Source organism: Montipora foliosa, chromosome 1 (assembly GCF_036669935.1).
Source record: "Montipora foliosa isolate CH-2021 chromosome 1, ASM3666993v2, whole genome shotgun sequence".
NCBI lineage: Eukaryota > Metazoa > Cnidaria > Anthozoa > Scleractinia > Acroporidae > Montipora > Montipora foliosa.
This window is the reverse complement of record NC_090869.1, coordinates 60,301,792-60,315,393: the sequence shown is the minus strand read 5'-3', so window position 1 is coordinate 60,315,393 and position 13,602 is coordinate 60,301,792. Positions and strand designations below refer to the sequence as shown.

General features: G+C 39.8%; 1 pseudogene; it reads left to right on the top strand.

The window, feature by feature from the left end:
* Nucleotides 1-164: 164 nt before the first annotated feature.
* LOC137981133 (uncharacterized) lies at nucleotides 165-1,308 on the top strand (annotated as a pseudogene).
* Nucleotides 1,309-13,602: the final 12,294 nt, after the last annotated feature.

Below are 13,602 nucleotides of genomic sequence, written 5' to 3'. Positions count from 1 at the left end.
TCATAAACCAGATTTAAGGAAAACCTGTGGAACTGCCCCACCTCAACTGTGACCAAAAATTTAGGATGGAATTTCATCTTGTCATATTACGCCGTATTCCTTCTTATCAATTTTCTTTCGAAATCAAACAGCATTCCATGGTATTTATCTGTTATCGATAAGTCATGCCTCCTAGGAAGCGTCCGGCACAACCATCAAGGACAGGCCGCCAAACACGTTCTAAGCGAGTGCGGACATCAGAGCTGACTGCAACGGTCCCACCTATCCCCGAACAAACTAATAACAACCCCGGTTTGGTCTCCTTGGACGTAAACGCTCTCTCCGCCACCATATCGTCGGCCATCTCGGAAGCGGTGAAAACAGCATTATCTAAGGACAGTCTCACCGAGATCTTGAGACAAAACACGTTTGAGGACAGCACGTCGATTGAAACCACATTAGCAGACCAGTCTCAAGCCGACCTGTCTTCAGATAGCGTCACTTCAGCTGTGAGCGGCCGTCAGTAGCCTCACCGCTGCAGGTACAAGAAATGATTCTCTGCTTCTGGGTCCCGACAATGTGCCACCTAAACACATTTTTACTAGCGTGTCAGTAAATCTTAGTTCCCGGGTGGGTTCCAAAATTAAAGCTAAAATCTGGGCTAACGAATATGTGGAATTTGGGGCCTTATTAGCATCCACCCCTCAAATCGATAAGTATGCGTTATCGATGACCCCCTCCTCTGGGCTATCAAAGCAGCCGCGGCTGACCCTTGAGCCGTATCACGCAACAAAGAAGGTTTCCAACATACAACAGTGGGTTTCGGCTTTTAACATTTTTGTCTCGGTCTATACTGAGCGATACCAGAGTGAAACCCCGCAGTTGATGAAGTATTACGAGGTAGTCCGTGACATTGCTTTGTCGAACGGGGATTGGCTCTGGTATGACGAACAATTTCGTTATCTGAGACAATCTGCACCCGATAAGTTTCCATGGGATCAAATACATTGGGAACTTTGGTTGAGGGTCTCAGCTAATTTTTGGAGATCACAGTCGATCCCCAATAAGCCCCAAACCTCGACACGCCAGCGTTTTCGTTCGAATTTTTTCCCACGAGGCACGTGTTGGACATTTCATGCCGGAAAACACTGCCAAGGGTGTCAGTTCGAACACGTTTGCTACAAATGTGGAGCAAAGCACCCAGCCATTCAATGCTCAGTACAAACCCCTCATCAGCGGTATAGTGGAGTTAAACCAAAAGAAAACTCTACTCAAGTATCAGGCCCTTCACAGCCCGCCAGTAACCCCCGTAAGGGTGGACAGGCTTGAATGCCTCTTACACTGTTATGAGCAAAACAAAAAGCATTTTCTTGTCGATGGTTTCCGTTGTGGCTTTCGTGTTAATTTTGTTGGTGATCGGCTTCCTTTTCAATCTCCTAATCTCAAAAGTGTCCTCGCCCAACCGGAAATTGCTAGAATGAAATTGCGCAAGGAATGCGACGCAGGCCGAATTGTGGGTCCTTTTAAAACTCCCCCTTTTGCGAACTTTCGTACGTCTCCCTTGGGCGTTGTACCCAAGAAAGACCCATCTGAATTTCGTTTGATTCATCATTTATCCTATCCCAAAGGAAATTCGGTTAATGATGCTATTCCTGACTATTGTTCCTCTGTCAAATACGCATCCGTTAGTGATGCGATCCCAGCCATTAAAGCCACCGGGGAAGATTGTTTTTTTGGCTAAAACCGACATCAAGTCGGCTTTTCGTATTATACCAATTCATCCTGCCGACTATTCCTTGCTAGGTATGAAGTTCGATAACTTGTATTACTTTGACCGGTGCCTCCCCATGGGTCTTTCTTCTTCATGCAACATTTTTGAAGCTTTTAGTACCACATTGGAGTGGTTGTCTATTCATCACCTGGGTCCCTCATCTGTTTTGCACATATTAGACGATTTTTTGTTTATTGCTAAAACCAAAGAGGCCCCAACTTGGGCAAGTTTATTTCTTTATGCCATCATCTAGGAGTACCTCTTGCTCCGGATAAAACCGTAGGCCCTGACACAGTATTGCAATTTGCAGGCATTACCCTTGATTCAGTGAGAAGAGAAGCGCGTCTACCTGATGAAAAGCTTCAAAAATGCCTCATGCTCTTGCACAATTTTTATAAACGTCGCACAGTGAAGCTAAAAGAACTTCAATCTTTGATAGGCTTACTAAATTTCACTTGTCAAGTTATTGTCCCGGGCCGTGCTTTTCTTCGTCGCCTGATCGATCTTACCAAGGGCGTCCGACAGCCACACCACCATATTCGTTTATGTAAAGGCTCGAAACAGGATCTCCTTTTGTGGATGCGGTTTTTAGACGAGTTCAACGGTAAATCATTTTTCCTCGAAGATACATGGGAAACGTCGCATACCCTTGAGCTTTATACCGATGCAGCGGGCTCAATAGGCTTCGGGGCTGTCTTTGGTAAGCACTGGTTCGGCGGTGAATGGCCGGTTACGTGGAAATCTTATAACATTGCAGTTTTAGAGTTATTTCCTATTGTCCTTGCGATACACATTTGGGGACATTTAATGGCTGATAAGTGTGTAATATTCTTTACTGATAACGCTGCCGTTGTTGACATAATCAATAAGCAGACGTCCAAACATCAGAGTATTATGGTGTTGATCAGGGATTTAGTGCTAAGTTGCCTCAGACACAATGTATTATTTCACGCAAAACACATTCCCGGGTTTTACAATACTCGCGCCGATTACATTTCACGTTGTCAGGTAGCAAAGTTCAAGGAACTCTCCCCGGATGTAGACCAGAATCCAACTACAGTTGGACCAGTCAAAGATGAAAACAGCTTGGAGGTTTTGGATGATAACATGAAGGCTGACTTATTTAACCAATATTTTGTAAATATTGGTAGAGATGTCGCAGAAAACGTCCCTAACATCCCAAACCAAACCGATATACAACATATTTATAGAGTCTCGGCACCTTCCTGCAACTCTTTGGTTCTGGATTCTGAAAATATCCTCAAAAGTCTTAAGAATATCAAAAGTAACAAAGCAGCAGGCCCTGATGGTATATCAAGTACAATTATTTCTCTAGCCGGCCCTGCAATCATTAATGGCTTGGAAAATATCTTCAAGCGCAGCTTTGTCACAAGAACTGTTCCCATTTCATGAAAAAGAGCAAAGGTTACCCCTATCTTTAAAAAGGGAGTTAGAACTGACATTGCCAACTACAGACCTATATCTTTGCTGTGTATTCCAAGTAAATTACTTGAACATCAGGTTTGTAACATAATTGATGAGCACCTAAGTAACTCCTCTCTAAAAAGCCCTTCACAGTGGGGCTTTACAAAAGGTCTATCATCAGAAGGCATGTTACTAAAAATGACAGATACCTGGAAGATGAATATGGATAAAGGTATGATTGTGGGTGCAATATTTGTTGACTTTAAGAAAGCTTTTGATAGCATCTCACACAACATCTTGTCATTAAAACTCCAAGCTATTGGATTAAGTGGGAATCTCCACGAGTGGCTGATGGATTATTTAAAAGACAGATTTCAATACACTGTGGTAAATGGCCACCCTTCTAATCTGGATGAAGTAAAATATGGTGTTCCCCAAGGATCCCTCCTGGGTCCAAGGCTTTATACTATCTACGTCAATGACCTCCCTAATGCTATTACATCTGGAGATGTGTTTATGTATGCAGACGATACAACATTATATTGTGTGGGGAAGAACTTTGATCAGGTTTGCTCACAATTAAATAACATTCTCGAGCAACGTCTGCTTTGGAGTACAATGAATAAACTTTGTATTCATCCTGTAAAGTCTGAAGTTATGATCCTTAGTAAAACGGGCTTCATTGGTCCTGTTCCTCCAATCTACTTTGGAAATAATTTTATTAATGTTGTGAATCACACTACTTGTTTGGGATTAATCATTGACAATAGGCTTACATGGGCAATGCATGTAGACCATGTAAAAAAATCTTTTGCACAGAAAGTGGGTGCATTAAAAAGAATGAAGAAGCTTCCTGTGAAAGTGCTGGAGGAAATTTATTTCAAATCTATTGTACCAGCGGTATCCGGTACGGTATTGTGGTGTGGGGAAACTGCAATTACTCTATTATGGAATCCTTAAACCCTATTCATGCAAGAGCTGCACGAGTTATCCACCAGGATAAAAGTCTTGAGAAGCTAAATTGGTTGCCAATTTCTTATATATATAAAAGAAGACTCCTTCTTCTAATGCATGATGTTTTAAATGATAAAATCTTATATGCCCCTTTTAATTTGAGGTTAGGTAACAGACCATCACGTACAGGAGGGTTACAGGTTGAAATCCCTAGAGTGAACTACAAAGTAGGAAAGGAATCAGCACAATATAGAGGACCTGTAATCTGGAATTTTATTGCTAGGCTGACAAATTTTAATGTAAACCTTCAAAAAGACAGTTTTAAAAACATTTTACGTAGGCTCTCACAGAACATAAATAGCTTCTCATTCGAAGCGCCTATGATTGCTATGAAAGACCGAGATTTTGTATACTTTTAAGTTTTATTATATTGCATGTAAATTTTAGATTAATTCGTAACTTATTTACCTATGAATCTTATTTTAATGATTCGTATTGAATATTTAAGTACTATAGGATGATTTTATAAATTATTTTAGATTCACATTTTATTAGTTCGTTGTAGGTCCACATCAGCCTTTTGGCTGCCATTCTGTAACCTGAATTACTAAATAAAGTGATTGATTGATTGATTGACAACCTACTGCCCAAGAGTTGGTCTCTAACTTGAGTGGCTTGTTGAGCTCAGCATTAACTAAAGGATCCCAGAGATCCTATCAACGCGCGTGGGCCGTCTTTCGTCAATTTTATGCTCAATTTTACGGGTCCCCTAACCCCACGTTGCCATTATCTGCTGTCTGTCTCCCCCTTTATATTTCATATCTTTCTTTCCGAAAATTGGCTTATTCTACGATAACTTTACATCTTTCTGCCATTTCTTACGCTCACAAACTCGGAGGATTTTGTGATCCAACCAAATCGTTTTTGACACAAAAATTATTGACAGCCTTAAGTCGTCAAAGACATTCAGATATTCGTTTGCCCATCACAAGACCAGTGTTGCATGAGCTCGTCCGGTCCCTCGAATACACTAACTCTTCGGCTTTTCAACGCACTCTATTTTCGGCCATGTTTCTTACTGCTTTTTATGGACTTTTCCGAATTGGCGAGCTTTCGACCAAAAGCACCCGTTTTGCGTGTTCAGTTGTCCAATACCGAGATCTGCAAATTTTATTGCGTGATGGCGACCCATGCACGGTTAAGATCACTATCACTGATTATAAACATAATCCTGACCACCGGCCATTTGATATCCTAATTACTCGGGATGATTCTGTCATCTTTTGCCCGGTTAAAAGCCTTCTTAAGTACTGCGAGGTGCGAGGTACTCGACCTGGCCCTCTTTTTACGTGGAATGCCGAAGGCATACCACGTCTTAAATCCGGGCTGGTGTCAAATTTTCTTTTTTTTGTTGGTAGTCACAAATGTGCATACCCCACGGATATTGAAATAAGCTCCGATCGGGTCAACTTCCTTTTATACACTTCGGTACATCCGAACTTTCCTGCCCCATTTAGAAACTATATACTTGCCCTGCGCTTCGCGATCATGTGCGCGCGTTAGACCGCTCGGCCACCGCGACGCAATTCTGTTGCATGGAGGAAACAATTATTTATTGTGGAATCTTTCCGCCGGCCATGATTGACACAGTATTAAAATATTGATGATGTTTTCTCTTTGAGAAAAACAAGCTTTAAAGGTAAGAAGAATTTTCTGCGCTATTTCTAGAGTTTGCTTCGTAGTTATAATTGTGTGTTCCGCTGTGAACATTACGGTATTTTGCACAGAACGAATACTTCATTAGAAGTATTTTGCATAGCACGAATACTCTAATATTTCTTGGGAACCGGTTTGTTCAGCCCTTTTGACGTAGAAAGAAAATAAGAAAATAGCTTTCAACGGCCAAACAAAATAAAAAATGAAATCAAGTTTTAAAAAAACGAATTACTGATGTCCGTATCGGGGACTTCGAAGCGGTCCCCCATCCAAGTACTAATCTCATTCGGAGGAGCTTAACTTCAGCTGACACCTGGGGTAACATCAACGATCGAGATCTTTGTGTTAAATTCGCACATGTATCTTGTCGAACTGTATTAAAACTTGAAAGAAAAAAAGTAAACTAACAAAAACCCGGTGTCTTGCCGTCATTTTGTCACAGATGCATCCTTTGTTTCGTGAGTTGTCAGTATTAAACACGCAAGGTAACTTGATCACAGGCGGCCGCTAAAATCGTTGTCACTTTCGATTTTGTGATTTTACTTGTACGACCAAGAGTACGATAGACAAATTGAACTCAAATTGAACGTACAAAAATCTCCGGAAATGTTTTTCGCTGATGGTAAATTGTATTATATTCGTGGCACAAAATTTATGATGCCTTCATCTCGCAAATTGTCTTATTCTCGATCGACACTTCCTAAAAGTTCCTCCTGCTCTCCTTAAAAACTACATATCATTGTTTATTTACTTTGACGTCAATATTTGTTTTGCATACATGTAAGGCAGGCTAACAAAATCTGTACCTCGCTTAGTTCGCATTTTTGGGCATTAAAATAGAATTTTTGGTCGTATGTTCCTGACAGCAAGTTGCATCTTCTGGCGTCTCCCATCCAGTTACTAACCCCGCCGGAAAGGGCTTGACTTCAATGCAAATTGGTTTTGGAAAGCTGTCTGAAGCTCAGAGTATACGCTTAGTTTTGAATCGATAATAGAAAGAGTTTGGGCGATTTTAACCCAGACTGGACTACTGGATTTAAGCTTTTTCCTTGACGAGATTTCAAGTTATTACTGGGTTGCCTATGGGCAAACCCAGTCGAAGTCTACGTTTAGTTTGTTTGTTTTCTTTTTTTTACTGGGTTGCCTATGGGCAAACCCAGTCGAGGTCTACGTTTAGTTTGTTTGTTTTCTTTTTTTTCTTTTTTTTTTTTTTTTCCGTGTCGGTAAAAGTCTTGCCTGTCACTCCTCTGGTAAGTGTTGCCTTTGTGTATAGAGCCTTTTGCGCGTATTTTCTTAGGATCGAGAGGGTAGTGGAACTGCGTAGATTTCTCTGGTGGACACAGTAGAATCATCAATTTAGCCTGCAATGGCGTCGAAAGTCATGCAACGCGAATGGCGTTTTAGTGGATCCTTAAACAAAATTTACCCTTATGGAGCTCAATAATGGAAAGTCAGTTGGATAAACTAGGCATGAATCTCAAAAGCGACGAGTACTGGACTTCGACAACAATCTATCGCCCGTCGAGACGAAATCAAAGTGAGCAGTATTTACCTGAAGTACATGGTAATTTGACACAATTGAGTTTTTTGTCTTCACGCACGCAATGAAATAGGAAGAGGTTTTCGCCTCTAAGAGCAAATATGTTGTTTGTTTCAATAAAATTTTCGCTGGAAAAGGATTCTGTGGTATTTTCTGGCTTTGTGAATTATAATATCATGTTGTGTATTGAATTTTTGAGCTTAAGGTTCAAATGTCATATGGGAGAAGTTTTTTAGTATTGCTCTGTAAGCAGAAAGGTTCACAGGCCTGTTGGAAGCGTGCTTGAGTTTCAAGAAAATGAGGCCCAAAATCAGTGAAAACTTGTGACGCAGATGAATAATAAAGCAGCTGCTATTTCCAAAATGATGGAATTACCTGGTGATAAATAACTTCGTACGCGTCTTGGAGAGTAAATTTTGACTTTGCATAAACAAGAGTTGGGCGATTGTGATCTTTGTTTTGACTTCGCTCATTTCATTGTCAAACTTGACACTTGACAGAAAAAGAAACTTACAAAAACCCGGTATCTTGCCATCATTTGACACAGATGCTTCACTGTTTGGCGAGTAAACATGCCGCGGTAACTTAATCACGACGCCCGCTGAATTCCGGCCATGTCACTTTCGATTTTGCAATTTACTTGAACGTAGCAAAATTCTCCCAAAATGTTTGTCGCTGATCGTAACTTTTTATATTCTATATTCACGGTTCAAAATTAATGTTGTTTTCATGTCGTAAATATTTTATTCTCGATCGACGGTCCGGGAAACTTCCTTCTGCTCTTTCTGAAAACTGTGTATCAATATTTATTTGCTTTTTCATCAATATTTGTTTTGCATAAAGCAAGCTACCAGAATCTGTACCTTGCTGAGTTCGCATTTGTTAGCGTTAATAGTATTTTCGGTCAGATGTTTCTGTTTGCCGTGAGGGGTTTATTGTTTTGGTCTCCCATCCCAACACTAACCCCGCGAAACAGGGCTTGACTTCAGTGAAGTTTAGTATTACAAAATTTTCGGATGTTCATAAGGCACACTTGTGGTGAAAAGAAGTTGTGAGGGAACTTGAAAATTATCAACATGTCAGCCCAGAAGCCAATGTTTCTCGCTTCTCTTTTATTTGTTATTCTTCAGAGACTGGAATACTGTATTTCAATACCACACAATTCAGTGCCTTCTGATTTTCTGTAGCACGTACCACAGGCAAGCCAGTGTATGCTTCACAGAAGCATCTAGTTGTGAAACGTTTGGTACCAAGTTACTCTAATACTGAAATCAAGATTATGAAATTGTAAAACTAGAACTTTGGACTGGACTATAGAACGCGCAATTACGGAATTTTACATTTTTGAGCATTCTGAGAAATGGAGTTCACATGTTGTCTTCTTGTCTTCGCTACGGCAGATTTAAACAGTTTGCAAGAAACTAAACCAGGATTACGGAACCGGAATTCGAATACATGGCCCGGTTGTTCGAAAGCCGATTACCTTAATCCAGGGTTGGCGTGAACTATTGTTTCATGTTTTCAACTTTTTGGTGAAAGTTTCCTGTGCTTATTGACTTCTTCTTCTAATGTAAAGTTTCACGGAATGTCAGCCTTGAACAGCATTTGGGAGTAGAGAATAAAACTCGTTTATTCATTTTTAACCTGAGATTAGCATTAATCGGCTTTTGAACAACTGGCCCAGGATGATAAGTTGTTGAACTGCGATCTGTAATAAGTTTTTCGGATGATTTAAGGCTGATCTTGTAATTTTTGGATGAACGTAGTTAAGGAAGGAAGTAAAACTGTAGGATTTAAATAAAGTCTTATTCCAAAAAATAAATAAATGAAAGATCCCGTATCCCGAGAACCCGCTAATAGGGCTTCCTTGTTTGCATTTGCAAATTTAGTAACATTAATAATGAGTTTTTACAACAGACAACTTCAAGTTATATTACAGATGTATCTTTCTGGTAATCTCTCGCCATTTTCCGAAGTTTACCTGTACTTGAAGTTCACTGTAAGTCGACAATTTGTGTCAACTGTTTGCGCATTCCACGGATAAGCCTTTCGAGGCGTCTTGTTTGTAACTCTGATCAGACACCGATTACTGTCTATCAATTTAATACCAAGCTTCAGCGTTGTCTCCAATATTGCGGTTTAGACCTTAGTCGATACAAAAACCACAGTTTTCGCATCGGGGGCGCGTGTCACGCTGCCGACAAGGGTTTTTCTGATGCGCAAATTAGGGCTCTTGGTCGATGGAAATCCGACGCCTTTAAGGTTTACCTTAGATCTGAAAGTATCAATGCCAATTGACTTAAGTTTGAAAGTCCTTCTCCTGTATTTCGTACGTCCTGACAGCTCCGTAGGTCAGACAAGGGCTGCTATGTTGCTGTCCTTTCCCGTGTGGCCACTAAAGTAGGACAGTCAGGGGCTGCTACTTTGCGGCCCACTTTTTAACTTTGCAATATATAGCCAGGTATCAAAGTACATCGAAAACTATAAAGGACTTGCTCTAATATTGCTTTTCTCATTTGTAATATTTCATAACTGGAGGTTTACTGAAGTCGGTCAGACAGGAGCTGCGACTTCACTTTCCTCCGTTCATCCTTATGTCACCCTTTAAATATCGATGTTTACTTTGTCCGAGCCTTCGGCTGACGGTGCCATCGGTCAGGCGGGGGCTGCGGCTTTACTATCTCCCTTAGGTCCTTAAGTACTTTAACTCCTTTGGTTTCTTAATTCGTTGCACGTGCTCTTAGATTTTTTATTGAAGCCCGTCAGGCAAGGGCTGCGGTTTCACGCTTTCCTGTTAAGACTACACAGGCCTGTCGCTAGCAATTTCTATATAATATTATTAGCCACAGCATGATTCTCATAATTCTCGTGTTATCCGACTTCTTTCGGCACGCTAACTCTGCTTTTGCTTGGTGGGGCTGCCACAATCGGTGGCATGTGGCGTCTTTTTCGCCCCATCTTTGCTGAACAATGGTAATCCTGTAAACCACAATTAAGTGTCCTGGATCAAATTAAACACGCCACATGTGTGGCCAAATTCATCCAATTAATGTGTTTAGCTTTATTGCGCATTCTTCAGCAAACTAGTGCGACTTCAAGCAGAGTTAGCATTTCGCAGAGTCATGCCTCGATATAAATAAACATATTTTGTTTTTAGATACAGTTAGGGTAATCATATCAAGACAAAATTTGACCAGGGTATTAAGTACCCATCATAGATTTCTCACATCACATTTTCCTCCTAAATAAAATCAACATATGTTGTCTTTTTTGAAAAAAACGGGGAGGTGAAATCTTCCCATTCAGCGTTACCAGATAATGTTAGAAATAATCTCTAAAATATTGAAAATTCAACAAAATCTGTAGGTCAGTTTTTCAGCGGAAAAATAAGTTTTTTTGAAATGTGTCGCTAATTTCTTTTTTCACCTGCAGAATTTTTTTAAATTTGAAAGACAAACGTTTTAAATTAATCTAAGCTAACATGCGAAAAATGAAAAAAATTCACCGTCCGGAAGCAGAGATATAAGCGAGTAAAGTTGCAAAATCAGGAAAAATGAGGGGGTTACAAAATTGGCATTTACGCATGCGTCACCCGCTAATTCGAGTGCACGCGCGAGTGAAGCTACAGGCCAACACAAACGGATTTAAGTGACCATGAAACCGTTTGTGTACAATTTTCGTTGTTTTCGTGAGTAGGAGATGTATATATATATATTCCATATGTATAGGAATTAGAAGAAAGGTGAGCGAAACTAGCGGTATTTGTTTATTTCTGGTGACCCACTTTGAATCGTAAGCAATCTCGACCCCAGAGCTCTTCTCTTGACCGAGGAAGAGAAGAGCTCTGGGGAACCCTGAAACAAAGTGTCTTCTCATTGGTTTTCGTGAAGAACAATCAAAAGCGTCTCTAATTGGTGCATTCATGTTAGCACGAGGATTGAGCAGGCGCCGTAAGGTTCAAATAGCCAATTTTTGGCTGTAAGAACCCTACAGCGCATGTTCTGCTAAGCAGAGTTTCCCAGAGCCTTGGGTCGACCCGAGGCTCTGGTGACGAGAATGAATCGTAAGCTGACGCGAGCAGTTTTTAGAATTGCGTGTGTGGCTTACGTGCGCGCGCTCAGCTGAAAATCCTTTCGAGCCTCCTTAAATCCGTTTGTGTTGGCCTGTAGCTCCACTCCCGCGCGGACTCGAATGAGTTGGTGACGCATGCGTAAATGCTCATCTTATAACCCCCTCATTTTTCTTGATGTTGCAACTTTACTCGTTTATATCTCTGCTTCCGGACGGTGAATTTTTTTTATTTTAAAGCGTTTGTCTTTCAAATTGAAAAAAAATATGTACGTGAAAAACAAAATTAGAGACATTTAAAAGAAACTGTTTTTTTTCGAAAAACTGGCCTACAGATTTTGTTGCATTTTAAATATTTTAGAAAGTATCTCTAACATTATCTGGTGACGCTGAATGGGAAAATTTCACCGTTCCGTTTCTTCAAAAAAGACAACATATGTTGATTTTAAGGCTTAAGAGAAATGCCTAATATCGTTATATAATATAATTTGAGAAATCTACGATGGGTACTTAATACCCTGGCCAAATTTCGTCTTGATATGATTACCCTAACTCAAGGACAGAATATGTTTATTTGTTTGAAAAGAAGGAGAAACTATTTCGAGCCTCCTTAGTCATATGCAATATCTATCAAATATGCCATTCAAAGGAAATTATTTGAAAGCTTATTATAAAGTGCGACAACTTGTTATTACAAAGTGCCACAGCGATTTCGACTCGGCCTGAGGCCCCCCTGTAGAAAAAGAGTTTATTTCAAAGTGCGACAACTTGTCATTACAAAGTGCGACAGCTTAATTTACTGCAAAGTGAGAGACAACTTGTTATTACAAAGTGCGACAGCTTTTTTATTACAAAGTGCGACAGGTGTTATTACAAAGTGCGATAGGTTTTACGAAGTGCGATGATTATTACAAAGTGCGACAGAACACGCTCCAACAATGGCGTTTACGTGGGATGCCTTGTTTGACAACAAAGTAGATTTAAAAAATAGATAAATAAATAAATGTGGTAATCTGGCCTACAATGCTAAAAAGAAGAGAAAAGATTAGAATTATAATTTTCCAACTGTAAACATGCCTGAAGCCAAGACTTCAAAGTGCTACTATAACCAAAACATCAATTTTTATTTTTCTTTGGATTTCAAACCCAAATTTTAAGCCTTGATTTCAAGAAGACACCTGTTTATTTTAACTGGAATTTTCCTTTTTTCTAGTATAGATGGTTTGAAACCAATCTTTACAGACACATATACACATATTACACCTCACTACGCTCAACTGGGTATCCTAAAATTTCCTGACATTGTTAAACGGTATATACTCGTAAATTTCTTTATGAACTCATCTCTGTGATTTTAAATCTACCAATCTTGATCTTAGCTATGTATTTGAGCAACATGATTACAATACTAGAAGTGCCGAACTTCAACACCTAAATGAAGCCCCCTTCAGAACAAATATTAGGAAGTTCTGTCCACCTTTTATAGGGTGTTATTTTTGGGACAGTATTCCATTAGTAATCAGACAAAAGCCTAGTATGCATTGTTTCAAGCAATCCTTGTATCGTTATTATCTTCTCCTCTATGTCTTTGGATGTTGTATGTGTACTTTGTTTTATGTTTAATCTAATACTCTCAATCCTAAAAATGTTAAAGGCAACAAAGGGCATCTAATTAGTTCTACTATATTTCACCCTTCCCCTGCTATCAATAGTTCCTACCTCTTGTTTTATACCTTTCTATCTTTATAGTGGAGAGAATTAATGAAAAATAAATAAATGAGTAAAAATATCTATGGTGTAATGTGCAATTGGGTGACCTTTGACCTGTGACCTGTGTTTTGTACCTGCCGTGTGCAATTGCTGGTGGACGAACAAAAGGAGCTACGAAAGATCTTTTGTTTTCGTCGCAGTCATGGCTAGGAGCGTACGACTCAACGTATTTTTGGAACTGTGTTTTTACAGACCGAGTTATCTTAAGAGAACTTTATTTTTAGATTGATTTTCCTGCGAAACCACACCTTTCCAGCTAATGACAAGTCTTGGATTGAGAAATTATTACCAATGGGATTGAGAATGGTGACTCGTGCAAGCCAAATCTTATTTAAGAACTCGAAATATTCCTTCAACTTGCACTTGCTAACTTTATTAT